The sequence below is a fragment of the Amblyomma mixtum genome, chromosome 1, assembly GCF_055824585.1.
Source record: "Amblyomma mixtum isolate Tamu chromosome 1, ASM5582458v1, whole genome shotgun sequence".
Lineage (NCBI taxonomy): Eukaryota > Metazoa > Arthropoda > Arachnida > Ixodida > Ixodidae > Amblyomma > Amblyomma mixtum.
This window is the reverse complement of record NC_143012.1, coordinates 320,406,949-320,433,496: the sequence shown is the minus strand read 5'-3', so window position 1 is coordinate 320,433,496 and position 26,548 is coordinate 320,406,949. Positions and strand designations below refer to the sequence as shown.

General features: G+C 48.0%; 1 protein-coding gene across 1 annotated transcript in view; it reads left to right on the top strand.

Annotated features, from left to right (window-relative positions):
- Positions 1-289: 289 nt before the first annotated feature.
- The window catches only part of LOC149372666 (uncharacterized), a 66,546-nt gene continuing 40,287 nt past the window's right edge, over positions 290-26,548 (top strand). Inside the window, exon 1 of the mRNA XM_089567222.1 lies at positions 290-545. The gene's annotated coding sequence lies outside the window, so the exon portion shown is untranslated. The remainder of the gene's footprint in view (positions 546-26,548) is intronic.

The window sequence follows — 26,548 nt, the reverse complement described above, 5'->3', positions numbered from 1 at the left end:
ACTGCTCTCCTTAAGTGGAAAGAAAGAGCTCCGAGTCCCGTCCCGAAAACTCGGTCAGCCCCAGGGGCTCCACATCGATGCGTTCTCGGGAGGAGCAGCGTAGAGGGAGAGAGAGACCTACTAACGGAGGAAAGCGGGGTGAAGAGCGAAACGCGAGGGAGAAAGCACGACGCCAGAGAGAAGGGTGGTAGTAGAAAGAGAGAGAGCGAAAAGACAGAGCCTGTTCTCCCATGCTGTGCGGAGGAGGAGGAAAGTGGGGAAGGGGAGGAGAAGACCGCTGGCCGTTGTCGCAGCGGCTGCCGCGGCGGCAGGCAGGCAGTCTTCTCGACAACAGCGCGGGCGCCGTCGGTGGAGGAATCTCTCTCCGTTCCGGAGCTGTCGTGCGCGCGACGCTCGTAGTAGCGTGTGTGACTCGTTCTCCTCCCCTCTGCGTGCTCCTGGCGGGAAAACGCGCTGCTCGTCAGGTACCTTCACTGGTGTGGATTACGACGCAGCAAGGTGGAGACAGCGGCGGCGGGAGTAGCCCAGGAGTAGCCTACGCTCGGGTAAGGAGCACCTGCTCGAGTGCAGTGTTGTTATAATTACCAGTAGTAATTATAACAACAAGGCTGTGCCGTTGAGATTCGGACCACTTCCTTCGCGCGCGCGCGTGACCAGTGTTCATGCGGTATTTTTTCTCGACACTACTGCTTGCCTGGTGAACGTTGCCTGCGAAAGTGATGTGGTGCCATTGGCATGCTGGGGTTAATGTTCGCCCTTCTTGAATGTAAAAAGCCTATGACAGAGCTGTCATGTTAACAGAGAGTTAACGCAATCCGCGATTTTCTGCACTACGAGCATAAAGTGTTAAATTTTACCTCTACTGGGAGTTCGGAGGCTTTCCTTTGCAGCCGCGTATGTACTATCAGCAAGAAATGAAACGCGAACAAGATAATTGAGTTATGGACAGCAAAATAAGACGCTCTTAGCCAGTGCAAGCACAATACTAGTGGAAGGTAATTAGCTTCGAAGGTGCCAGGACTCTTCTTTAGAAGTGGTTTGGTTTGGTTTGGTTTATGGGGTTTAACGTCCCAAAGCGACTCAGGCTATGAGAGACTCGTAGTGAAGGGCTCCGGAAATTTCGACCACCTGAGGTTCTTTAACGTGCACTGACATCGCACAGTACACGGGCCTCTAAAATTTCTCCTCCACAGAAATTCAACCGCCGCGGCCGGGATCGAACCCGCGTCTTTCGGGTCAGCAGCCGAGCACCATAACCACTGAGCCACCGCGGCGGCTCTCTTCTTCAGAAGTGTTAATCAACCTCTCTTGCATATCCTCTGCAGGAGCTAATATGTTCGGACTTTCTTGTTGCCACATCAGTTTTCTTGTTCGCATTTCAATCGTTGCTGATAGTACGACTTCTGAGAATAGCCGGTCGCATGCGAAAATTATTTTGTCGTTAAGAACCCCGTACATCTTGGGGAATTTTTGAACGCACTGACCTGCTGTGCCCTATCGCACAGCAACTTGGTCTGGGAGAACTTGAAAGAGATCTTCCTGCGAATCCCGTTCAACTTTATTTGATCAGATGAATGCTTCTTTAAACTATTCGGCATTCTTGCACGGAACCTTAAAGTGGAGGTCAGCCTAGTAGCTATTCTGCATTCTAATCGGTGAGGCCAACGAAGTGTTTTTCCTTCTACGCTTGAATCACGATACGTTTCTTTCTGAATGATGATACCGTCTAGCTTGCCTAAAAAAGAGACTATGGCACTTCACTGTTGACTCAGTAGCGGTGTGGGCCGTTCGTGTGCGTCACGCAAAACGTTATGAAACCGGCCTCAGTGGGGCGGCTTCCTTCATAACGCTGCCAGGCAGCTGGGCGAAGCGTTCCCTGTGGGAACCTAAATATACACGCGCTGTTACCAGCCGTTGCCAGCAGCGCGTCAACAAAATCCACAGCCTCCCCGGGGATAGCAAGAGGAGCGTCGGATGGGTTTGTTTTCTTGGGCCAGGGCGTCGTAACGGGTCCTCAGTCTGACCTCAGAATAATAAGCACATATCCAGCGTCTTGTTTCAAGATGGACTAGGGGCGGATTTGCGGGTCAGTTGTGAAGGGGGTGGTCCAATTTGAACCATGAATTTCTTAATACAAATGGATTTCAGCTTGATTACTCTGAAAAATTTCCCGCCCGGTTCTCCTCTCCCATCCTCCGTCCACCCCCTTGATCTGCCTAGATTTGTACCCATTGAACCGGACAGGTTTGTTTAACGGACTAGTGGCGATGCAGATGTTACGTGCGTCAGCGGTGTAAATTGTGGAGTGTAAGACATTTCGGAATGGTTTCGAAAAGAAAACGGGAAAAACAACAGTATTTACAGCTGCGCTAAACAAGACATACACAAATGCTCTTCAAACAAGCGGTCATGCGATGTGTATGTGCTCTGTCTTGAGCGATCAATCTTTCTTGTGATTGCTTGACTGGCGCTTTGGCCGTTTATTTCCGACCGTCATTTGGTGCCTAAAACTTAAACGTCGTCGTGAGTGGAAGCACAAAGCGCCAAAGTAACGGTCCTTTTACTGCTACCTCCAGTTGGGGCAGAAAGCCTTTAATGATGTGTGAAGGTCGGACTAGTGTCAAGTGCAGCTGTGACTCGGAGGTACGATACCAGATGCATACAGCAAACAAAAAATCCAGGATGTAGAAGCTATTGCAATCATGCGTTCAACCTCCGGCGCTCGTTATACACTCATTTATTTCTTCTGCGTGTTCCCACTATCTTCTTTGGCGTATCCCAGATTACCTCATTTTGCGCCCTGTCTTCTCTGCACGGGAATTCAAATCCGAGCGGCAATCTCTCCCGCGCGCGTCCCATGTGCGCCCGCCGGACGAGATCACCGGTTTCCCGAACCAATCACCGTTAAACCCTTCATTGCGCCGCTATACTCGCGGATCATGCATATTACAGCAGTCTAATCATGAGGGACCCGAGGTAGCCGGTGATCTCAGGCACAATGCAAGATCCGCCTCAGGTATCAGTTAGGAAGGCCCAATCAACCGGCCCGAGAGCGTAGGGAACGAGAAAATAACACGCACAACAAACCGCGCGCGTACACACATACGCACGCACAGATTTTCGTGCTCCTTTCTCTTTTCTTGTGTGCTTCCGTGCGCGTGGCGTGCGTGCCTCGTTTTGCGCCGCCGGCAGCCCGCTCACGACGTCGCCCCCCCCCCCCCCCCTTTTTTCTTCCCTCCCGCTTGCGGTGGTCTTCGTGGAACAGCCGCTACGCAGAAGTGGTTTTTCAGCTCGGAACGGCAACGGGCACACTTTCTTCGCTTCTGAGGCCACCAGGCCAAGCGGAGGGGCCGGACCCGGCAGCTTTTGCGGGCCACGCAGGTGATGGTCATCCGCCGGGATCGGTTTTGTGAAGCAGAGCCTCTCTATTCTCCGTGCTGCCTGCAGAGAGGGAGAACGCGAAGTGAGGGAAGAGAGCGCGCCTTTTCTTTTCCTTTCTATCTTTCTTCCCCTTCCTCTTTCCTTCTTTCTTTCGGCTTTGACGGCAGTCGCGGCAGGATCTTGGTATGAACCGGTAGATGGCGATTTATGGGAAGGTAGAAGAAGTGAGTGCAAAGAACGAGGCAGGCCATAACATAAAACATGAGGTTCGGTTTTACGACCGTTTTTTTTTTTTGCTTCTTGAGATGTACCTACGTTCAAACAATAGTGGTTCAGACCTAACGCGTTCACGCGTGCCTTCTCTAATTTTTCATTCTATTTACTGTTATTCGCCATGAAAGCACTCGTGCTAGCAGGATTCGGAGTTGGGAAAAAGGTGAATTTGTTAAATTCGTTTAAGTTACTCCGATAACAACGTCCTCCTGCGTTACTATAAATTGCAGCTTTAGTTATATGCGGCCCATTGATGGGCTGCTCGAGGCATCGGGAGAGAGAGAGAAAACTTTTATTTAGAATAGAGTAATTCGCAGGAGCCCATTTTTTTGGGGTAAAAAAAAAGAGCTTGTGGCTGTTTTCGGCTATGCTGATAGCAATAGAGGCACACCACTGAGAAAACTGGATTTCAAAATCGAATATTTCTTCCCGCCACTCAATTCAAACTCCAGAAGTTGGGACCACAAATGACTCTGTGATCGCTTCTTGGAAGTGAATTACTGTATTTTCTAACCTCATTGATGAGCACACGTAAAAGAAAAAAAACTGCCGTGACGTCATTACAGTCTTCTTGCGAGAATGGCCGGCGGTGGCGACACCTGTATTTTATTTTGTTCACCATTTCTACCTTATAAAAGCTACGTGTTCAGCGAGAGCAGCCATTTCGTCAACAGAAAGCTGTAGCCTATAGATACAGCACATCTTCCATTTACCCTCGGTGTTCGCTTGTTAAATGCTACTCCCTCGGCTACAAGACCTGAACTCGCGGGCCAGCCTCCCATGAGAGTTACGTACTTTCCACCTTTGTATGCATGTATCGACTGGTATTGACACACGCAGCTGGCGGCATATAAACGAGTGCGAGCGACAAACGCAGGCACACGTCGGGCGATTCGCTCGAAACGCTGTCGTCGGCAGGTGGTGCCGCACGTGAGGAGACGGCACAATGCATTTTGGGATCGAATTTTCCCGACAGCTTTAGCGTGTTCCTTCGCTCGGCAAATCCGAGTGACTGCTGAGCTCTCGAAGAAAGTTTGTGTGGACAGTATTGACAGAACTGTGCAGTTCACATCTGCGCGCTGAGTACCTTACTTCTACCCGAATCTGCAGTGATGGAAAATGCGGGGGATGTAATGAAACTCGTTTACATCATCACCGAAGCGCGGTCAGAGTGCGGGGAACTTTGTATTCATGAATTCGCAGGTGTCTATGCGTACACATTCGTTCTTTTTTGACATTCACTAAGGTGGCCTTCTGGGCTAGTTGGTGTAATTATCGAGGAGATAGAGAGCTTTCTTTTGAAAGCCAGTTTCCTGTAGTTTCACACTTCTGACCTTCTTTTTTTGTTTGCTTCCATGCTTGCGTTTGTTTGTTTGATTTCTTCAGTCTACCCCTGGCTAAAGATTTTCAACTTTTTCTTCTCCTCTTAAAAAGAATTTACTGTTTGCTCCGCGAATGTATACATTGCTGTCTTCCGGTACACCTTCTCGTCTACCCAATAACTCGCGTCCAAAGCGCTGAAGAGATCGCACAAATACTTCCTGTCTCCGGGGCCGGTTTCTTTCCTCTTTTTTCCTGGCTGATGTTGAGGCACACTGATCGCTGTTTCGACAGACCAAAATGAACAAGTGGCCAGACTGGAAGCCACTCCTCGAGTTGTAAGCTGAAAGGAAAAAGTATGTAGAGTAAAAAGAAATCAATTCGGATGACAGATGACAGGAAACTTCACTTTGTCTTATCTTTTCCTCCTCTTTCCGCCCAAAATGCCGCTAAGTGAAAATCGAACACAACCAGGGCCTTGCAGCGACACCTGCTGCGCTCAGACCTGACGGCACTCGTCGTGTTGCAATCGCCCGTCAGCAGCTTGCCCTGACCAACACCTGCGCGAAAGTGCCTGGTTTTTCGTTTGTTCTCTTGCGATATTTCCCAATCCTTCTTGTGAGTCATTCTTCGTCTGGCTCTAAAAGCCATCTCGCAATGGAGCCCGTCGAGAAGGCCATTGCCCCGTGCCATTGCAAGACGGTCTTTTCCATGTATGTTTTTTTTTATAATTTGTATTCAACATAGTTTCGAAATCTACTTTCACTGATGTTGCATTAGGTGGATGCATCACCATCGAAGCTTGGGCTGGGGTCAGTCGATTCAAAACCTACTTGCTGTGTCATGTATAAATCGTTATGGCGTTCACCTACTGCGAAGAACGAGGTCGCAGGCGCAAGCCCAGCTACATTTTGAGGAAGGCGAAATGTCAAAGACACGTGTATGGACATTTCAAATGTTGTAAAGAATTTCAGGCATGTGGCTGAAAGTCATCTGGAGCCATCCACTACGGCGGTGCTTAACACAGTTGTAGCTTTACTGGGGCGCAAAAACTTACTCCCCCTTTTGTTTTTTTCTGTGTTTTTTTTTCAGTTCCAAGGCCCCTTCGCACGTATTACAATGGTTTATGGTAACGGTAACCTTTCCAGGCCAGTGACCGGTTATCAGCGACGTCAGACAAAATGCTGACCAATCACGAACCGTTTTACGTGCGAACACCTTTCTGCTCTTCATCTGCGAATGCCTGTTCCTGCAACGAGAGGTCTTTCATATGAGGCGAGTAAACGTTACCAGAGCCGGTTTATAAATGACGTGACGGGAAAGCATGGGGATGTACAGGCTGTTTCACGTAACAATTTACACAAATTTTAAAAACACGCTTTTTGAGTTAGAAGAGCGCTTTTCGCCGTAGCATTGTCAGCGGTGTAGTACAGCAGAATGCAGCTAAGACGTGCTAACTAGCAGGATGGACTACTACTGTTAGTCTCCTTAATTATTGACAGGCGTGTCACAACCGATGCCACCAGTTGTCTTTAATTCTACCAACCCTCGTTCGACATCGAGCACCATTAAAACGCAGAAATCGTGTGCGGCAACTTTTACTCGAGTTGATTGTGGTTGTCGTTTTGTTGTTGTTGATTGTTGTCGTTGTTGGCGCCGCTTATGCATCAAGGGCGATCAATTCACCACCGCTTTGCTGAGGCCGCCACGACTACACGACTCCCGTCGGCGCTTCGCGCACCGTCCATCAGCAGACAGGAGCCAAGTACGCGTCCCTATACTTCTGCAATGTCAGGGTCCCCCGCTCTCTCCCCATAGGCCGCCTTCATTCGTATTCCTCTCGAGCCCATCGATCACGCGCCGGTGCGCGACTCGGTCGAAGGCGAAGAGCGCTCGATCGGAGCGGCTGCTGAGTCCCATTTCGAGCGCACTTGCGGCCGGATGGTCTGTACTTCCCGTCGCGTATAGGATATGGCCTTCGCGCTAAGTGCGTATCGATGAATTTCTAATGTGACATGATTCAAAAGTATCCTGGAACTTGAAGAATCTTAAAATTCAGCCATTTTTTTAAGTATTGTTACGAAATGTGTGGTGTAAGTTGCTGTTTGTGGGCTACCGTCACCTGTTCTGGCGTTGTCCAACTTGCAGCCTTTTGCACCGGCTTTCACTTCGTCTGGACAGAACTTAAAAATGAAGTCCCAGAGCAACTGATCGAACCCGCTTTTATAGCTGTAACTGAACCTGAACAGGTGGCTACAATCTGTCTCACTGTACATAGCTGTATAGTGCCGCGGTCGCGCTATAACGGCCGTCGGTTAATCAGGAACCGAATTTGCAGAAATGTTCGCCCTTAGGATCAAGAGCCAGTCTTACGAGGAAAGGGCTTCGAATAAGAATTCATAATGATCAATGATTTCCAAGCGAAAGCGATCCGGAACTGGTGGAACTGACGGCGTATTGCACGTGGACATCCAGGGTAGGCGAAGTACTATAGAAAATAAGAAAATGAAACAATATTGCCCGAGCAAAGGTCTATAGAAGCGCTTCAGGCCTGTCCTTCTGACGGGCCAACAAGTTATAATAATCCGCTAGTGGCTGTAGCTGGCAACTGCGTGATCAATCGGAAAAGCCAACGACGAAGCATCCGTCAGGCAGACCACAACCACGTACTATTGTCATGCACGAACTAATTTCGCGATTCCCTCCAGCTTCAGCTTCTTGAACACAAAAAGTTGAATATGGCAGGCTGTAGCTTTAAGTGAAATCTACGTACAAGCAGTAGGTGCGTTAGGAGGCAAGTGGAATCTAGGAGCACCTACGTACGACGGCTTTCACTGGAGCTTTTTTTTTTCTTTTTTGCCACAGTGTTTCTGCGGAATCAGGTCCCTTGCACGCATATCTGCATACTTGTGGGTTCAAGAGGCGTCTAACCTTTATAAATAAGAGTACAATTTCGGGCCAGTAGGTTACTCGTATTGAAACCACCGACACAACGTAAGAAAAAGGTGCAGACACGACCAGGTCTACAAAGAACTGCAAAGTTTATTTACAAATACACGCCACATAACGCGCTCATAACAATCCCATCTTATAAATAGGCCGTACGCACGCTTCCTCGTTCACCAACAGAAACCGTGTCCCTCCATCCTCTTCGTCAATCTCGCCACTTGCCGGCCGCGTCGGTGGTCTCCGTACGTGGGCGGTCTGGGGCCGTGATATATACTGCGGGCAGCCTCGTCGGCGGACCTTCTCCGATTACGGATGCAGTTCGTAGTCGCCCGCATCCAAATTGCCCTCGCATACTACGCACGGGTACGCGCACGTTAATACGCTCTCCGGGCAGGGCAGTTTTCCCTCGATGAGTGCCGGGCAAAGGAAGAACAGCAGATGCCCTGAGAATGTGGCACGTGCATGGCTCAAGGAGATTCCACGTGCGTGCTTCTTTATCCCGCATTGCCCATTAGCGTCACCAGATGGAGCTAGCGAATGTATATACAGAGTGGCACAAGGCAGACTGGGCTTAGGCGCAAGCAACGTGAGCGCGAGTGGGCGATAATGAAGAGCTCAATTGCCGCTATTAGGGAGCGCATTCGCATGTCGGTTCGTTTTGTTTTTATTTATAGCTGGACGCCTGTCTGTGTTTTAGTGTTCTCCTCCCCGGCGCCCCCCTTAACTCTGCAAGTGAACATTTCATCCGGTGGAACAGCGCGTAGAAGACAACTGGAGTCCCGGCAATTAGGGATACTGCTATAGATAGCTGTCAGAAAGCTCCTGAGGCTGGGACGTCTGGGACAAATTGTGGGCTATAAGTGCTGCTGTTCGCCGTCGACGGCAGCGAGTCTAACCGCCACCTCCAGGTCTTTACAAGAGCGGGGACAGCATCGTTGTCTCCGAACTTTTTTTTTATTACCCGCGTCGGAAATAAGCAAATCACTTGTTTGCTTCTACTCTGTCACAAAACAAGTTCAGGAGCTCTGAAAGTGGTAAGAAAAAAGTGAGGAGACAACCGTTGCAGTGGACAAAAATTGATTGAGTTAATTTGCTTGAAGACAAAGACAGACATATCGCAGCAAAAAAAAACAACAACAATAAGCCATGCCTTTCACGCACAGGTGAATACCAGGTGGATAGTGATGATAAGTCGATGCATTTTCAAATTACAAAAGTTGTAAGCTTGTTCGATAAGCTGGCCAGTAGAGGCCAGAAATTTTTTCTGTGCGTGACAGGTCCTTGCATGAGAAAGGTTCAACCTCTGCTGGCAACCTGCCAAACAACCAATAGAGATCTACAGTCTAACGTTCCTTAGGAGAAGCATACCTAAAAGTGTATTTTGCATATACTTTAATTGCTTTAAATGGTCGCTCTTGTGCAGAAGAGCATTCCGAACGTACTTCCTTTAAAACGGTACTGTCGTCGTGATCGTTATCTGCCATTTTTTCTCTATTCCGCTTCACCCTCCGGCTGCAGTGTGTTGTAAATAAATGCATAAATAAATACGAAATGGCTTATTATGTGGCCTGTATTTGTCACGTTATACGTTCAACATTTCTAGAACTGCTAAATACGCTCGTTAAATTCTCACAACTTTGCCTATTACAACTCACAACGAGCAATAAAGCAATCCAAGAAAGCCATCAACTAAAACCCGTTGTTTACCTTATTATCTTCTTCAGCTGCGGGTCATTTAAAGGAGCAACAGTGACAGATCAATACTAAAATGGAAGAAAATTTCTCTCAAGAGCGGATGAAACAGGAAGTTGCTGCGCATTCCGACTCAAAACTTAGTAAGAGTCAAGTTTCCCCGGCACACGTCTCCGGGGATTGCTTCTCAAAACCGGTGAGCCTCACCGGAAGTGAAGCTAGCGTCCGCGGCGTTTGTCCCGAAACGTCGAGGCAGGGGGCGCAGCATTCGCTTTCAGGCTCGCATTAAAGAGAGAGGGGCGCCAGAGTTGTGCGAAACGGAATCGGCGCACGCAGCGCGCAGACACAAAGACCTTCCGCGCGCGCTCGTTAATTAGGCCAAGGTGTGAGACTGCGCAGATAATTAGAAATGGGTGAAAAAAACAGCGGAAAAACGCATCCGGTATGGCCTCCTGCTGCTTTCGTTGTCAGCTGGCAACGCGTGGACTGCTTAAAAATGCATTGTGCGCGTACTGCGCATGGGGCGGTCGCTTGCGCGGATTAAAAGATGCTGCATTAAAGATGAGAACCCCAGGGGCTCCTATTAGTCCGGTAAAACTTGGTTCAACTTTCCCTCGAGGAGGGTACGTGCGTTGACTAGCAGACAACGCAGGTTGTTAATGACACTACTTTTTTTTTTATTATTTCCTGCATGCGGGGGCTGCACGATAGAAATTGCGCGAACGCCGGCCGGCTGTAAATGAAACCGTTGGAGAGGCAAAAGAAGCCACGGTGGCGCCTCTACGTCTCCTTGTCTAGGGTGCCTGGTTGTCCATCGAGGCACCCTACCCTTGGCGCTAAAAATGAACAGGTATGTTTGAAGCTTTTTGGTATCGAACTGGTTGCAGTACACAACTTCCAGCAGCTTCCGTTAGCCGTGAGATTAATTCCGCTCAGTGAAGGGAATTACGTGTTCGAGTAAAGGTGACTGTGGGCTTGACTGTCCTTCGGTGAAATTTTGGAGGCTGTTTTTTTTTTTTCATCTTTTTGAACATGGTAATAGGGCGGTGTTGCGGCTGACAGCTGCACATTTATCGCATCACGCATAATTGGTTGTGAATTCCGCGTAACTGCACTGCCAGTTACTCAGATCACTAGCTTTAAGTGTTCATTACGTTACTTTCTTATGCGCAAACAGGCGTTGTGAAATGATGGTTTGGTTTATGAGGGTTTAACGTCCCAAAGGGACTGTCGGTGTTAATCGAAAATACATGCGGGGTTGGGCGCCTCACTGTACACCTTAATTTGTGATAAGTGACATCCGAACTTCACCCCACCGCACCAAACAACAGGAACCCTACCTATATACATTGCGTCGCCTTAGAGCGAGCTGCGTTTCGTCCGTGCCAAAAGCGCTTCGCTTGAAGCCAATGAATGCATACCCTGCCTCGGTAAAGAGTGTGTCAACAAGCAGCTCGCTCAGGAGAAATACGGCTCCATCTGTACTGTTTCTGACACTTCTCTTGCTCTCTGACTGTTCCTGCTCACAAATATATTATGCGCTCACGTTCACTGTGTTCTGCAGGGAAGAAGAAGCAAGGAGAACGACGCGTGCTACCTGTGATTTCGGCTGGCGAAAGCCAATACCGAAAAAGTATCGCTTTTCGAGACAAAAAATACCACGCGTTTATTGCGGTGGTCCGGCTTCCCCAGAGAACGGTCATCTCATTTGCCTTGCAGATGCAAAGACGTGATCGCTTCGCGAACGGTGAATGGGCGTGCGGCGCAACGGTCTGTAGCTTCCTCTGCTCGCAAACAACACACGCTTTTTCGCTGGCGCCAGCCCTGAGAGCTGGCTCGCCGTCGAGATTCAGTCGAATTTGACTTTCCGGGGCCATGTTCGTTGTCGCCGACAAGCTCCTGCCTGTGTCAACGCGAGGGGCCTTAATCAGCGCCGAACCTGGAACTAGGGTGACGGTAAAAATGGAAGAAACATCTGGCGCTGTGGCAAAGACGACGAAAGGGACAGATCGTCCATCCGGGTCAGCACGGCTGAGAGAGAGGGAAAGGCGGCAAGCGCGGGTGTAGAAAAGAAGGATGCGCCTGGCAGCGGAGAGTTGAGGTTTGCGCTGTTTCTGGAACAGCGCTGCGCCCTTGAGTCGAGAGGCTGCGATCCCGTGTTTACCTCCCGAGCTGGTGGGCGGAGCCGGGAACTTTGTTGCGGCGCCCTGTTCTCTCCTCCTCTACACCTCGCGCTTCTCCGCCGCCCCTTCCCTGCCCGTGCGTGTATATATGTGTATATATATTGCTGCCTTTGGTGGCGGCGGCTGGACCGCTGCGTCAACAGGCTGTGTGCCCGGTGCAGCCCCGGAGTGTGCTTTGCTGGCGTATGCACTCGAAGTCGTTCGCACACTTAGCGCCGGACAGGGAAGTCACGCTTCTAACGGAATCAGGCCACGAAGAGAAGGTGTAAAAAGATAACAGAGGTTTGGGAAAGAAGATCGACCTAGCTATAGTGTATGCACGGCGACTTCACGCGAAAGCCGGTGCTCCATGTGTAGGGGAAACGAGGGCACTCACTATATCAGCGCGTGCGTGTTCGCTTAAAGGGAAACTGCATAGGTTATAGAAATCAACTAGCTTAATAGGGTCGAATGTGTGAAATCTGCAGATAAAGCATGCGAAGGCTTTTTGGGCTAGCACTTGAAATAGTGAAGTAATTGCCGATTACAATCTGGACGCCCATCAAGCTTCTCTGCAGCGCACAGCGCCAAATGGGGGAGGGGGGGCATGATGACGCCATCGAAGGTATGGGTACATTTGAAGAAAAAAACCAACGCCACCGAAGGCAAACGCTTCCGAGAGTTGTTTGGCAGCGTCTAACGAGCCAGGGCAGGGTGTGGCTGACGACAGCGGTAATTTGAAATCATACCTTCCGTGACGTCACGCTGAATTTCTCTGTACTCCTCTGGTGCATTGAGGAAAAGCGCAACATTCAGTTGTCAATTACGTCACTATTTTGAATGCTAGTGCAAAAACACATGGCATGCTTTACCTACAGTCTATATATATTTGAATACTTTAATATCGCGAAATTCTCAAAAAAGTGCTGCATTTCCTCTTTAAACTTGAGCGTGCTAGCTGCTTTTGCTTTGACGCAGTGTGTGACGAGCGCACAATAGCCTGTCATTTCACTGGTTTGATATAAGGATGGAACTTTTTTCCTCTTACGGATAATGTGGTCACACACACACAAAAAAAAAAAACTGTCCTTCGCATGAGCTGGTACCACGCCATAATTCAAATGAGAGAAGAGAACGAACAGCACTACCTAAAATTACACTAATAAAAACCCTGTTAGTCAGAACACGCGCAGTGAGAGCCAATCCAAAGCAGCATGCTTGTTTCCGAACAACGCAGCTCCACTAACGACGCCACTCCGCACTGACAAAACAAGCGGGAAGACAAGCGACAAATGAGGTGGGGTGAACTGGGGAAAGGAGTGGGGTAATCAGGGTTAGTGATTGCAAGCAAGTGTTGCCGACGTATATCAAAGGCATCGTGAACCCATCGCCATCTACTCTGTGCGGAGAACCACTCAAATAACCAAACTGCCGGCTCTCACGTCGAGCATGGGAAAAATTCCAGGTGGGAGTGAGTGGCACAGCCCGCGCTTGCGCAACCTTCGTTCGAAACATCCGAGCATGTGTGCGAACGAAGAGAGTAACCATGAGCCGAGGCAGCGAAAGTAACGGAAATGTGAAATGCAAGAGAGGCAGCGTTTCGCTGCAGTTGCCGTCCATAATTAACCGCGGCTATAGCGGGAACTGAACAATGTCCGCTGACAACTGGGAAAGAACAAAGAGCCCTGATAACGGATCTGAAGTGGCGTTCCTTGATGCAAAAGTGAATCTGCACTTCGACCGTCTGGTCCCCGCTCTGATTTCCTCTTTTGCTTGTTCCTACTTTTCCCGAACTCTTAACAGGAGTCTCTAATCGACAGCTTCAAGAGGTGCTTAATTACTTGTGTCCTAGTTCTGGAGCTGTGCTCGGTTTTTCTGCTCTTTTATGTAGTTTATACATTGTTTGATACATCCAGTTTTCCCAGAAAAGAGCTAAATTTAGCTGCAAAAATTGTCAGCTGTTTAGGTTGGTTTGGTTGGTTTATGGGGTTTAACGTCCCAAAGCGACTAAGGCTATGAAAGACGCCGTAGTGGAGGGTTCCGGAAATTTCGACCACCTGGGGTTCTTTAACGTGCACTGACATCGCACAGTACACGGGCCTCGAATTTCTCCTCCAAAGAAATTCTGCCGCCGCGGCCGGGATCGAACCCGCGTCTTTCGGGCCAGCAGCCGAGCACCATAGCCACTGAGCCACCGCGGCGGCTAGCTGTTTACGTCTAGTCACACTGAGGAGACACGAATGCAAAGTTTGCAACCAATTAGCGCTTTTACTTTTTTTTTCTTTTTCGCTAGGATGTTTGACAATCAGGTAGCTGTCGCGGTGCTGCCTATTCCATCTTTCCTTTCGGCTCTGGCACTCGAACGCAAAAGTAGTTCTTCGATCCTTGGCTGCATGCGTAGACAGCCTATTACGACGCATTCAAACAGCTTTCGTCCTCCAGATCCAAAGTACTTGTAAACAAGGAGTCTAACAAAAAGCAAATTCTGCACTTCGACGAGATAGCGCCGGAAACCTCGTCGCTAAGCTATCACTCGTTGCTATTTCAAGCTCAACTGCTTTTCATCGAATATGTTTTTTTTTTACGACATTTACAGCTGTATTCCTAGTCTCCTATAACGAATCCCACTCGTCTTTCTTTTCAGTCCGATCTACGACTCCCCTGAGCAGAGCTCCAGCTCGCTTCTCGATGCTAAATTGCAAAGGCTGAGCCCGATGCCGTCGCCGCCGCCTTCCACGCTTCGGCGGCTCGCTGAATGACGGCGCGAAACAGACACTTATTCCTCTCGCCTTCGCCAACGCTCTTTCTTTCGTCGCTCGGCGCGCAATTGCGAAGGTCAGATTTGGGGACGAAATGACAAAGAGCCGGATGCGCTGTTGTTCGCTGTTTTCGCACTACAAGAATGGTACCAGCTTCAATTTAAAAGAGGCACCAAGGACTCCGAGCCAAAGCAAATACTTTTAGTATTCCGTTTTAATCCGGTTCTTTTTTGGGCATAGCGCGGAGTAGGTCGCATATTTTCGCCTCGGCAACTGCGCAAGCTTCAATTCCAAGCGGGCACCGCCACCCCGCTTTCGTTTACGATGCATAGCGGGCGGAGAGACGTAATGAAATGTTCTTCAGCGGAACAGCGAATCTAAGCGGAGCACAAGCAGAGAGACGGCGATTTGGCCGAGACCAAGGCCGTAAAATATCCCCCGCACGCCTGGCCTACAGAACTCCGTAGCCCGCTCTGTGTTCGTAGCACCGGTGTTCCAAGGTCGACTAAGCCTTTAGAATTCTGCACACCATTGCCAGATCGTTTGCTGTCTAGCACGTCTGACACCTCAAAACACCTTAAACCCTGACTTACAATTTCCCGCCTGTGGATACTAGTTAATTGCCTTATTTTTCTTTTCGCTCCCAGAGAAGCACGGCTTTAGAGAGAGATGACCTCCTACAGGAAACTCTCTCAATCTGATCTGTCTAAAGCCCTAATCTATGCGAAAAAACAACGTGATTCTCTTGCGCCGCGCTAACAGTTAGCTTGTTGAAGGAAAGCACCGACTTTTACCACTAGAAAGCAACTTGAAACTCATTTGTTTCTGAGCCTTTAATCCTTCTAACCTCGGGTGCATAATCCTTAGTGTAAGTGCCTGCGCCTTGGCAGACAGGGGATTTAGGCGTGAAGTTCTAAGATCCTCGGTGCTTTCGAGGGGTTGGTACTTAATCTTTCAGACTATCAACACCCACTTGACGTCATCCCGTTATTCCCCCACTCTCATTCTCTGAATGGCGATAGTGGGACATACTAAGCGAGGCATTGATGGCTACACTGCTATAAATTAAGTCCAGGCGTAAATGATGCTAATGAGCTAAGTCTCACGTAAAATGTCTGGTAGAAAAAAAAAACTGTTATTTACGCGATAATCTTACGCGGAGTACAGCAGTACGGTTTTATATTCCTAAGATTAAAAACAATACCTGACTTGAATGACCAGTTAAGCCGTGAAGACTATGGCGTCGTAGCTGAATTTTCACTGAAATCTAAGTGGATCGACATTAAATTTGGGCATTTTTGAGTGTTGCACATATGGGTGTTGAAGTTTTGAGTAATCAGAAAATCGTGTCATCACCACTTACAGCAAACGGAAGTAATCGGCTCTAGATTTGGATGTCAGCATCTCCTTAATAAAAATAGATAGGTAGAAATCTGTTACAGCTAACTAATTAAAAAAACAAATCTAACTAATTAAAAAAACAAATCCAGTTATTTTTGAGAAAGATGTATAAAAATACTACCAAGAGTAATTCTCAACAGAAATAACGCAGCCTTACCCGTATGTGTCCACCCTTTTCCGGGGACGGAAAAAAAATAAAGTGTCCAATGTAACCTATACTTGTTTTCTCTACAACGTGTGTTCTATTTTATTCTTTTTTTTTGTGCTCGCACGTACACTATTGGCCCACTAATGATAGCAGCTAGTGTCTTGCTTACCTCATTTTATTTTGTGCTACTGAAAAGTTATTTAGACATCGATCCCTATGTGTCGTCGACGTTTTACCCACAGACCCGCAAAATATGACATCACTTATTATCGACTATGCTTGCTTATGCAGGATTCTTTTTGTTTTTAAATCACTCTCATTCATTTCGGTTTATGATATGCTGCGAACGCTTCGTTCCAAGCTTTACTTTTTTAATCTAAGCTTACTTCCATCTCTTCATCTCGATATTCTGGCTGTTTCTTTTTATCTCCTCATAAAGAAACGTATGCTATTCTTTACCTTGAAGATATGCGCAAAATTCTCGCACATACCGTTGCAAAAATCGGCGTTTTCACTTCAGTGATTATCTCGTTCCTGCAGTGAATCTCTCTCTAAGTCCGTCTCTCTATTACTTCGGCCATCACTTCCACTCAGCAAACGCATTTATTAATCCATATTATTCATCCCATCACCACAGCTAAAAACTTTATCCGTCAAGTTGTGTCAAGACTCAAGGAGAAAGCTTTCTTGGATAGTAAATAAATTGGGCTTTATTTTATGTTAAGGTAATTGACTTGATGTAGTTTCAATGTTTATTTCGTATGTCGTACAACGCATTGCGTCAGTAGCTCAAGCAACGCTGTTGTAGCTTTAACTAGCCGAAAGCCAGTCCAATATACAGCACAAATCGCAATCCATGTCTGCCCCTAATTAACGGCGCTTCCTCATTGGCTCGTTTTTCTCGTATCCCTCTCTTTGTATTGTTGGCTAACGTCATTGTCGAGCGCATGATTTCCTCTCAGGCATGAACCTTCGTTACGTGGGAATTAGCTTTGCGGATCCTCTCTCTGATTAGCCGGTAACTTTCGCAGCATTGCGCCGTTTCAGCACTACGCAGCGTAGACTACGCTTCGAAAGTTGCGTCATGCGACGCATGCAGTGAAAAGCTCTTTAGTGCGCATTACACGTGGGCCCGCGCACTTTCCGCCACTGCGCACACCGCGCACGCACACACACGTGCTCGCACACCCGCCGCTGCACTCGTATCGATTTCGGGAAAGGACACTTCACCGCAGCGCTTGGTCGCATTGCACGGGAGCCCACGCGCATCGGCACAGGAGCAGCAACAGCAGCTCATGCAGAGCGGGTTGGGGTAAGAGGGAGGGGTGCGGAGGGTAAGGGGTGACAGTGGCTAACGGACCGTATCTTTCTGCCGCACTTGTTACGCGGACGCAGCGCTACGTGACCGCAGTGGCTTCCGTGGCAGTGGGTGCGCTGTCACAGATCGGTTGCGATGAGGCACCGACACGACGGCGATGCCACGCCTGCTGCTGTCGGTGCAAAGGCGTCGTCGCTTGTAGGCTGGCTGAGGCTGCTGCGAGGTGGTGCCGATTTTCTTCTACTGGGTGACTGCCTATTAAGATATAGACAAAAAAAAAATATGCGCCTGCGTTGAAACGGTGCTTTTCTTAAGGAACGTGAGGTGTTTTATGCAATGAAGTGTGGGTTTTTTTCGTTTCTCCCCTGCTGTGGCTGAACGCGTTTCAACTCAAGAAAGGAGTGTGACATATAAATATCGTTGTAATATACGTTACAATATTTCAAGAGTTTCGTAATGGTTGCTAAGGTGAGCATGAAGTGCTGCTATTCATTTTCGGTGGGATGAGTTAATGGATTTAAGAAAGGGATACGAGTAAAGCCGAAAGTATGGCAAGTTGGATAACGTTCATGATGTAACAAAAGCGCAAAAGGAACACGAGGTACGGAAAGGAAACGACGCAGACAAGACGAGTGTAACGAAGAAATACTGTTAATATGGCGTTGGAACGCATTGCTTGCAACGCTTTAATGACAAATGTCGAAACAATATATTTTTCCTGAGCGCTCTTCCCCGAGTTGCGTCTATTAATTGCTTATATTTGAAAAACAAATAATAATACAGCAGTCGCCGAGTTGTAAAGCACCTTACTTATGGAATGAAGGTGCTAGGTTCGAACCCTCCGGTTCAATGGGAACTCACTGGATTTTCTCGTGCGTACAAAAGCTTCTCAGCATTTTATTCCGCTTTCCCGCAAAGCGTACGGGTTGTCGAGTTTTAAGGATTTTTACCTTCCAGGCGAACTCTTTTTCCAACACTGATTCGGAACCTGTTCAGAGTGGTTCTGCGTAGTATTCGACAAAAAAATACTAAAACCGTACCGCACACAGCGACCTGTTGCACCGTTTTCTTTCTCTCTTTTAAAGAAAAAAAAAACATTACATCTACAGGTTCCTTCAAAAATATCTGGGATATAGTTTTGCATTATTTCTGAGGTAACTAAATATGAGATGGTGGTAAAAAGAAAACTCACAGGAGTAGAAACACAGCTTGTTTCTGTGCAGTTGAGCGTGCATGGGACGAGTTATGCCCGGTTGGCATGCTATGGACTCTGATGTATGCATCCCCTGCACGCCACAGAATGTAGCTCGCAACTTGATCCACTGGACAGTATGCCGTGACAAGACGTACGCTGGCAAGAACCTGCGTTTATGGGCTCTAAACACGCGCACATAAATTATCGTTGTGAAATAAAGGATAGAAAGAAATTCAAGAAAAAGTTGTACGGGAACAGAAGGTATTACGCATGTTTGTGCTCTGTGCCGCCATTGTCGAGAAGTCGGCCACAACCCGCTTCTCAAGTTCCCACTCTCTGGAGCAGTGTCATTAATCCGCCCCAGATGTGCAATGTCTCCACAGTACAAATACCCGAATTGATCATGTAAGTTGGGCCGGTTGGTATAATTGCGTAATTAATGGACTATCGCAAAAGACGGGGACGACACATAGTGCGCGTTTTGTGTTCTTGAATGTCATCCGCTTATGTTGCGTGGCTCCATTAATTGCGAATCCCCGCCATGTTGTGGAAGTGAAAACTGTCGGCAGCCAATGGGAGACGGAATTCACAAAGGTGATGGCACGTAAGAACGGTACACAGTTGACCGCTGCCTCAGTTGCGACTGGTCAGAAAGAAGTTCCTTCGAACCTGTTGCTCATTGGTTAAAATTAACCACCGCTTCCAAGAAAGACAGTGTGCACAGTCTGGAGCTGCGGCTCGTGCGATGTAAACGGAAGATGTGTTAAATCGGCAGACGAGTGATTTGGATACTCTACATCGAGCCCACCTTTGTCACTGGAGTCTCTCTGTTGTCAAAGGCGCCCAGATGATGTTGAAAAAAAAAAAAAAAAAGAAGTGGACAACGTGAGCTCGCGTTGTAAGCTATTTCATCATGAAGTGAACAACGCAGTCTGAGATACACACACAGTGGGGCGAAGAATGAGAACGCGCTGTTTTGGTTTTCATTCTTCGTCCCACTGTGTATGTGCCTCGGATTGCGCTGTTCACTTCATGATGCTTCATAACTAACCAGCCCGCCAAAATATATCTAGGGCCGCCGCGGTGGCTCAGCGGTTGTGGTGCTCGGCTGCTGACCCAAAAGACGCGGGTTCGATCCCGGTCGCGGCGGCTAAAATTTCTTTGGAGGAGAAATTCTAGAGGCCCGTGTACTGTGCGATGTCAGTGCACGTTAAAGAACCCCAGGTGGTCGAAATTTCCGGAGCCCTTCACTACGGCGTCTCTCATAGCCTCAGTCGCTTTGGGACGTTAAACCCCATAAAACAAACCAAACCAAAATATATCTAGGGATTTTTAGGCTATTATTTTCGACGGGTGGCATACTGGTTGTTTTCCGCGAATTACTAAGTTATGCCTCTGTGACCAAAAGTCATGCACAGTTTATCTTGGCTTTTCTTTAGCATGAGTCATCGATTTTCGCCTAATTAATGTAGAAATAGTCTTATTTACTGCTGTGTTGCTAGAACAAAAACATTGTCGTCTTGAGAAAAGGTAAAATTGTGGAAATTAAATCATCGAACCATCACGCAATAAAACGAATGTAAGTTTAGTGTTTAAAGGTTGGTTGTCATGCTCTCGTTATGCTCCGGATTGAGAAAAGTATAGAAAGAGGGCAGCGGATCACGTGGTCGGCGTGCTGACGACAGCAATGGAACTATGACTGAGCCGTCATGGTGGCCAGAACATAACACATTTGCGTCACGCTTATACATGATTTCGCTTGAATGTCTTTACAGTCCTTACGCCAGTCCTTGCTTCAATGTCCTACAGTGTCCCCCTATACGCCTGCTTAAAGGAGCATAGACATCAAACTTCGGTTGCGCGTATTTTTTTTTTTTTTCAGAAATGTTGTGTCAGACATCATTATATGCATCGATCATCACGTCGTATTCGCCTGCGACCTGCAAATAATTTGTTTTATTGAATTTTTGTCTATCATGCCGTTTCGGTTTCAGTTTCAAAAGTCCAGTAATGGCTTTATTGTCAAAGTTTCAAGTAGGTCTCGGGAGGTATGAGAAAACTGCAGCATAAACGCAGCTTCTTCCGTCATGGCTTTTCTGACTCTTGAGACAGGCTACCTTTAAGCGTTGCAGTAGATGTGAAAGACGAATCAGTGATTGTATCGTCATTTTTTATGCCTCGCGTGACCTATACTAAACTCTGACGTCACAGTTTTCGCTGGAATGTTGAAGGCGAAACCGAGTCTGCGTAAAAGATTCAGTAGGCGAATACAATGTGTTGGTCCATGTATACTAATGTCTTACGCATCATTACAAAGAAGAAAACACTCAACAAAAAATTTGCTGTCCATAACTCTTTAACCTAGTAGCGACCCTATGCGGAAGATGAAATTGACCAAAAGTGCTACGCAGAAGAACACGCACTTGGCAAGGATGTGGAGTTCCCCGGTTTACAGAAGCGTGTGTCTGAGGCAATAGAGCAATGCCTGAAGATGCACAACTGCGGTACTAATTAAAGTACAACTTAATCCAGCGATCCAATTGTCTCTTCCTTCTTTAAGCTCTTGATGAATTGTTCGTTAGCACTCAGTATGACTGATACTCCATCTCTAGAACCTATAAACATATTTTTTAAATTCAATTCAGCGTGTTTTTTGTGTCTTTGTCGGCTTTTTTCCAGCTAAAATCGAAAAATATGACCCCTACCCGTATCGCGCTTTGAATCGCAAGTGCCCCATAGGGATCCCCTTATGGCAGCACTACTGCACGGAACGAGTCCGACAGGACCCTGGGGCGCCCCCCCCCCCCCACCCCCTCCCTTTCCCTTTTGCATTCTCCCATACGCACGCACACACAGCCGCGTCCTGCCCAGGTGCGCGCGAGCCAATTTGCCTCTCGTCGCCCGCCAGTCTCGTGCGGCGCAGCATGCGAGAAAGCCCTCGTAACACGGCAAAGCCTTTACGTAAGCGCCCAGGAATCCCGCCGGTCGGCGGTATTTTCGTGGCAAGTAAAGAGAGAAAGGCCGGAAAGGGGAAAAAAATGAAAAGAAGAAAGACTCAGCGGGTGCTAATATACCGCCGGCGCTGAGCTGCTTTTGCCCGTGGACCGGCACAACTTAGCTCGCCGGCAGGCAGCTGCAGGCGCACGCATGTTTCTGTCCGCGCGTTCTGCTGGTCGTTCATAAAACTAGCTGCGATAGAGGGAGAAAGAAAAACGTCTCGAGGGGATGAGGTGGAGGAAGCGTGTATGAGCTATGGAGCTACGACAGCCAGAAGCAAAACGGCTGCCGCTCGCGTGCCACCATTTCTGGAGTTACGAGGAGACGGAGCCTCTGCCCCTCGCGCAGCACCAACGGTGGCAGCAGCAAAGGCAAGGGCGAAGCGTCCCTCCCTTCTCCTCGCTGAGCTGCTGGGGGACCTAAAATTAGCACCCTTTCCCCGTCATGGCAGCCCGACGACCATCGACTACGGCGACGGGGAAGTCGAGCGCTTGCAAACAGCGCTGCTGGCGTCATCCCTTTCCTTTTGCCCTCCTCTCAATACTCCTTACCCCTCTTTCTTTTATCGTTTATTGCTTTTCGTTCTCGGTATATTTGTGGCTTATTTCTGCATTCATCTCTCTCTCCTCGGCGCACACACACAGTCGGTCGTTTTTAAATCGACGCGTCGATTCATCTTTTTCTCCTTTAGTTTTCTTTTCGTCTTATGTTCGACTATTCTCGTTTTTTCTTCTATCTTTCATTCGTTTCTATATTTCCCTGCTGTCCCTGACGCCTTCGATGTCCCAGTCGCTCACTCTTGACGTCCCCTATGTGTTGGCTGCAATTGCACCGCGGCAGGCGTCAGTCGTCACCGAAGTCGCTTCGCTCGGCCGCAGTACCTCCTCAGGTTACCCCCGTGGGTGCCGTCGGGGTCGCGTGCGACTCCTCAGTTCGCGGGAGCGGGAGCGAGGTCATCGGAAAACGTGCCGCCGCTCACCCACATCTCTGGTGGCGCGCTGTTTCCCGAAAAAGCTCCCCAGGGCCCGCTTTCTCTCTCACGACAAACGCGTTCGCTTTCGGATACGTGGAGAAGTCAACTTTCTGACTACCGCTAGCGGTCTCGCGACAGTCAGTTGCAATTTATTTATTTATTCACTGTCACCGGATGAGGCGAGATTTGTGCCTGCAATTGACGCAGTAAGATCTCTGTCTTTCTGATAACACGAAGACGTTATCCAATTGCGATAAGAGAAGCTTATGACCAGGCACAAGGCTACTACACTTTTTCTCATCTTGCCCTCCTTAGTGTTTCAGAAATTTTCGTGAACAAGGCATGATTTCCCCGGCACAGGCATCCGCGTTGCGATGACAAACAAAAAAGAATAGACAGTGTAAGCCGGAAGACTCGATCTCTAATCGCACGCGCCGATCAGATCATGACGTTCCGTGCCCTTGCTCAGTCTCCGCTCACGCGCCATTGCCATTTTCCGTTTGCGTAAGGCATGAAGGTCAAAGAAGGTGCAGTATACGCTTAGATCGAATTGTGATTGCCCGAAGGCTCGAGCTTGCGGGTGAACCACTCTGCAGCTATGCATTTCTTCCGCCCAGCAGCGGTGCACTCACGGTCAAGTGCGGCAATTAGCTGATAGCATCGGTCGCTGGGAGTAATTAGTGTACGCCACACTGTGACCGATGTAACAACGATTGCTCCTTCGTCCTGCGCTTATCGTTTCATCGTTCGTTATTCAGATTTGTGACGTCCTACTTGCGTCGTAGCCTTCATTCAGCACTTCCTTTTCTCCGAATGGTTGTTTGTTATATTATTAATTTGTTTGTTTTTCCCCAAAGAAACACGCGGGTAGTGGGTCCGTCAAGGTGGATTGTCTTCTCTCAAGTTGCAAAGAACAGCGTGTTAATGGTTTGTAAGACATAGGCAGCATTTATTTATTACACAGCAGAAAGGATTGAAAGTTAAACTGAGGACAGCCCAGCTAGTTGTGGGAAGAAAAATGATAGAGGTAACTTTATGGGACAGAAAGACATCAGAGTTGTTTAGGGAACAAACGCGAGTTAATAACATCCTAGCTGAGATCGCGAATAGGAAATGTTCATGAACAGGATAACGTAATGCGAAGGAAAGATAACCGTTGGTCGCTTACTGAATGCGTCAGAGGGCCAGGTGACCTAATGAGTGATTAGGAAGCTTACCGAGATAAGGTATCCTCAGCTGGCACAGGGCAGAGTTGATTGGAGGTACGTAGGAGAAGCCTTCGTCCTTCAGTAGACGCAATTAGCCTGATGATAAGGTGTTTACATACCAAAGCTTCTTTGTGAGCTAAGAGGGACACTGTACTTTGTTCAGGTTGGTTCCAGACTCCTGGTGTCCTTGAACGTTATCTGCAACCTTCGTAGGCAGATATTTCTTTGTTGTTCTTCCGCAGATCGCAGGCGATGCACACACTGCGTCAGAACATGCTATTACATTCACTGGGATGTTTGCTTATTTTTCTCCCAGTCTTCGCCTTAATCCCGTGTGCTGGTGAAACGGGCCACGCCTCCAAATGCACAAAACGCGCCATCAGCGGGTTTCAGCAGAGGAACAGCTAACATAGTGGATTTCTTTTTCCTTTACTATAGGCCGACGCATGAGCAGTGGTCACACAAAGCAGCTAAGCGTGAGCGGCTGCAATGAAAGAAAGAATACCCGCCCATAGTCGAGCAGACTATTGAGTTACAATTGGTGCGGCTGTCGCGTCACCTTTTCATTTTTTTCGACTCACTGCACCAATTAAGCGCGTAGTACTTACCATAAACATTCTACTGAAGCATCGCATTCAACATACTAGTACAAATATTTATCTTTACACAGACCAACGGAGTTAGTATCGCTCTTTGCTCGTCTTTGCCGTCTTCGCAAACTCTTTAAGCTTTGACATCTTTACTATTCAGTGCCTTTCTGTGACTGTAATCGTACATGCGAAGTAACGCACACCTGAAGTGTATACATGAGCATACATAGAAGCTTCTGTGTTAGCAAAGTTGCTGGTATATTTGGTCGGATTAGAGGCCGGTAAAGGCAATGCTATATTTTGTTGCGTGTGCATAACCGCCTTTCTTTTTGCTCAGTTCAACCACCTGTGAGCCGGGACGACAAGGCTCGCAGGGAAAACTTAGAAGCCGCTTAATTAGTGGAAAGGGGCAATGTGTGCAAAGTCCGTCAAAAGCACGTAGGCTATTTTGTCAGTAACCGTGACGGTCACTAGGGTCAATCTAGCACGATCCTGCGTCGCTGCTTCCGCCTCTAGCCAGGAGGGCGGTTCCCCTCACTATCGGACGCTTTCAAGCGCAAGCGGAGTTTTCCCCGCCATGAAGGAAAGCTCCATAGCGCCGCGCACTTGAGAATGAAAAGAGGTAAAAAGAGTAAAAATAAATCCCTTCGGGGCTCCGTTAATGTCTTCAGCGCTTTTCGACGTTTGCTTTGGGCCATTAGGGCATAATCTAATTGCAAATTATTTCGTGAACCAGGGTCTCTTAATTGGTTCCTCAGCGGAAGCAATTGAGTGGTTCCGGTCGTCGAGGCGCTTCAAGATTCTCAGTGCCTTCTACCTCCTCCCTTGCTGTTCCCCTTCTCACTAAGAAGAGAAGAAAAAAGTATAAGCAAGCAAGAGTATAGATGTACGCGCGTCTTTTCTTGCAGAAGTAATGTTCAGACTCAAAAGAAAGACACAGCGAGATGAGAAAAATGAAAGGTGTAAAAACGAAACACGCTCTAATGACGCCTTTCACTGGTACATGCCTCTCGGAAAGCGAGGTCCCTTCTTGGAGCTCGGGGGCTCTTTAAAACGCACGGGAAGGACCGCTCAGTCGGGCGCCCCAAGGCGCCTCTGCGACGCCATGTTTTCTTGTCTTTGAAGGAGCAAGCGAAGAGAGTGAGACCGAGGAAGGAGGAGCTATTCCGAACGCTGTCGTCACGAGCAGCGTTTGACAAAGTACTGGGGCTCCCCGTGACCATGCCCCATTAGGCAAGATGTACGCGCTTGAAGTATATAAATTGATTCTGTTTCTTTTTTTGGTAATTAAAACACCGTGCTCATAAAACGTCGCCTAGACTAATTCGCGAAATTACACGTTGATAATTGCAAAACGTCGTTCCTTTGCCATCTTTTTATTTCTGTTTTGTTTTTAATGGCTTTCTGTGCATTTCCTGCAAACAGCAACGCACGCTTCGACGATGAGGTGGTACTTTGATTTTATGAAGCGATTATAATTCGTCGCCCTGCAGTCTTTCTGTCGGGCTCTGTTTTGCGGGGGTCGAATTTCGACGGAGGCGAAATTCTAGAGGCCCATGTGCTGCGCGATTTCAGTGCACGTTAAAGAACCCCAGGTGGTCGAAATTACCGGAGCGCTTCACTACGGCGTCTCTCATAGTCTCAGTCGCTTTGGGACGTTACATAGCCGTAAACCGTAAACCAAACCTCTTTCTTTTGGAAACATGCTTGGTGAGCTTGCAGGCAGTTTCTTCGAAATGCTGTGTCTGAGCCACGGTGTAATTTTGTGCAGTCATTTTCTACGTGCGTTCACTTTTGTTTCTAAATCGAACTAACGATGAAGAAAGCATGCAGTTACTCTCTACAGCTGTCGGTCGCATTCCTGTGCGATGGAGTGCGGTGTTTCACATTCATTTGTGGTTTGCATTATTTGAAAACTTATCGTCTTGCCGTTACCACTGCTGGCACGCAGGGCTGTATACGTCGGGGTGCAAACAGCCCACGCGAGTACTGCTACTAAAGTTCGCTAAGCTGCTACAAACTTTGGGTGGTAGGGCCACAGCGCGAACGTTTTCCTAAAGCTCGCTATTCCTTCGTATTTTTTTTTTTAATTGGTGAGCAATGCATACCTTCAATGCGCACGTGCCGCTTTGTCAGAACAACCTATGATTACGGCCTATTGTTGAAAAACATAACGCTTTCC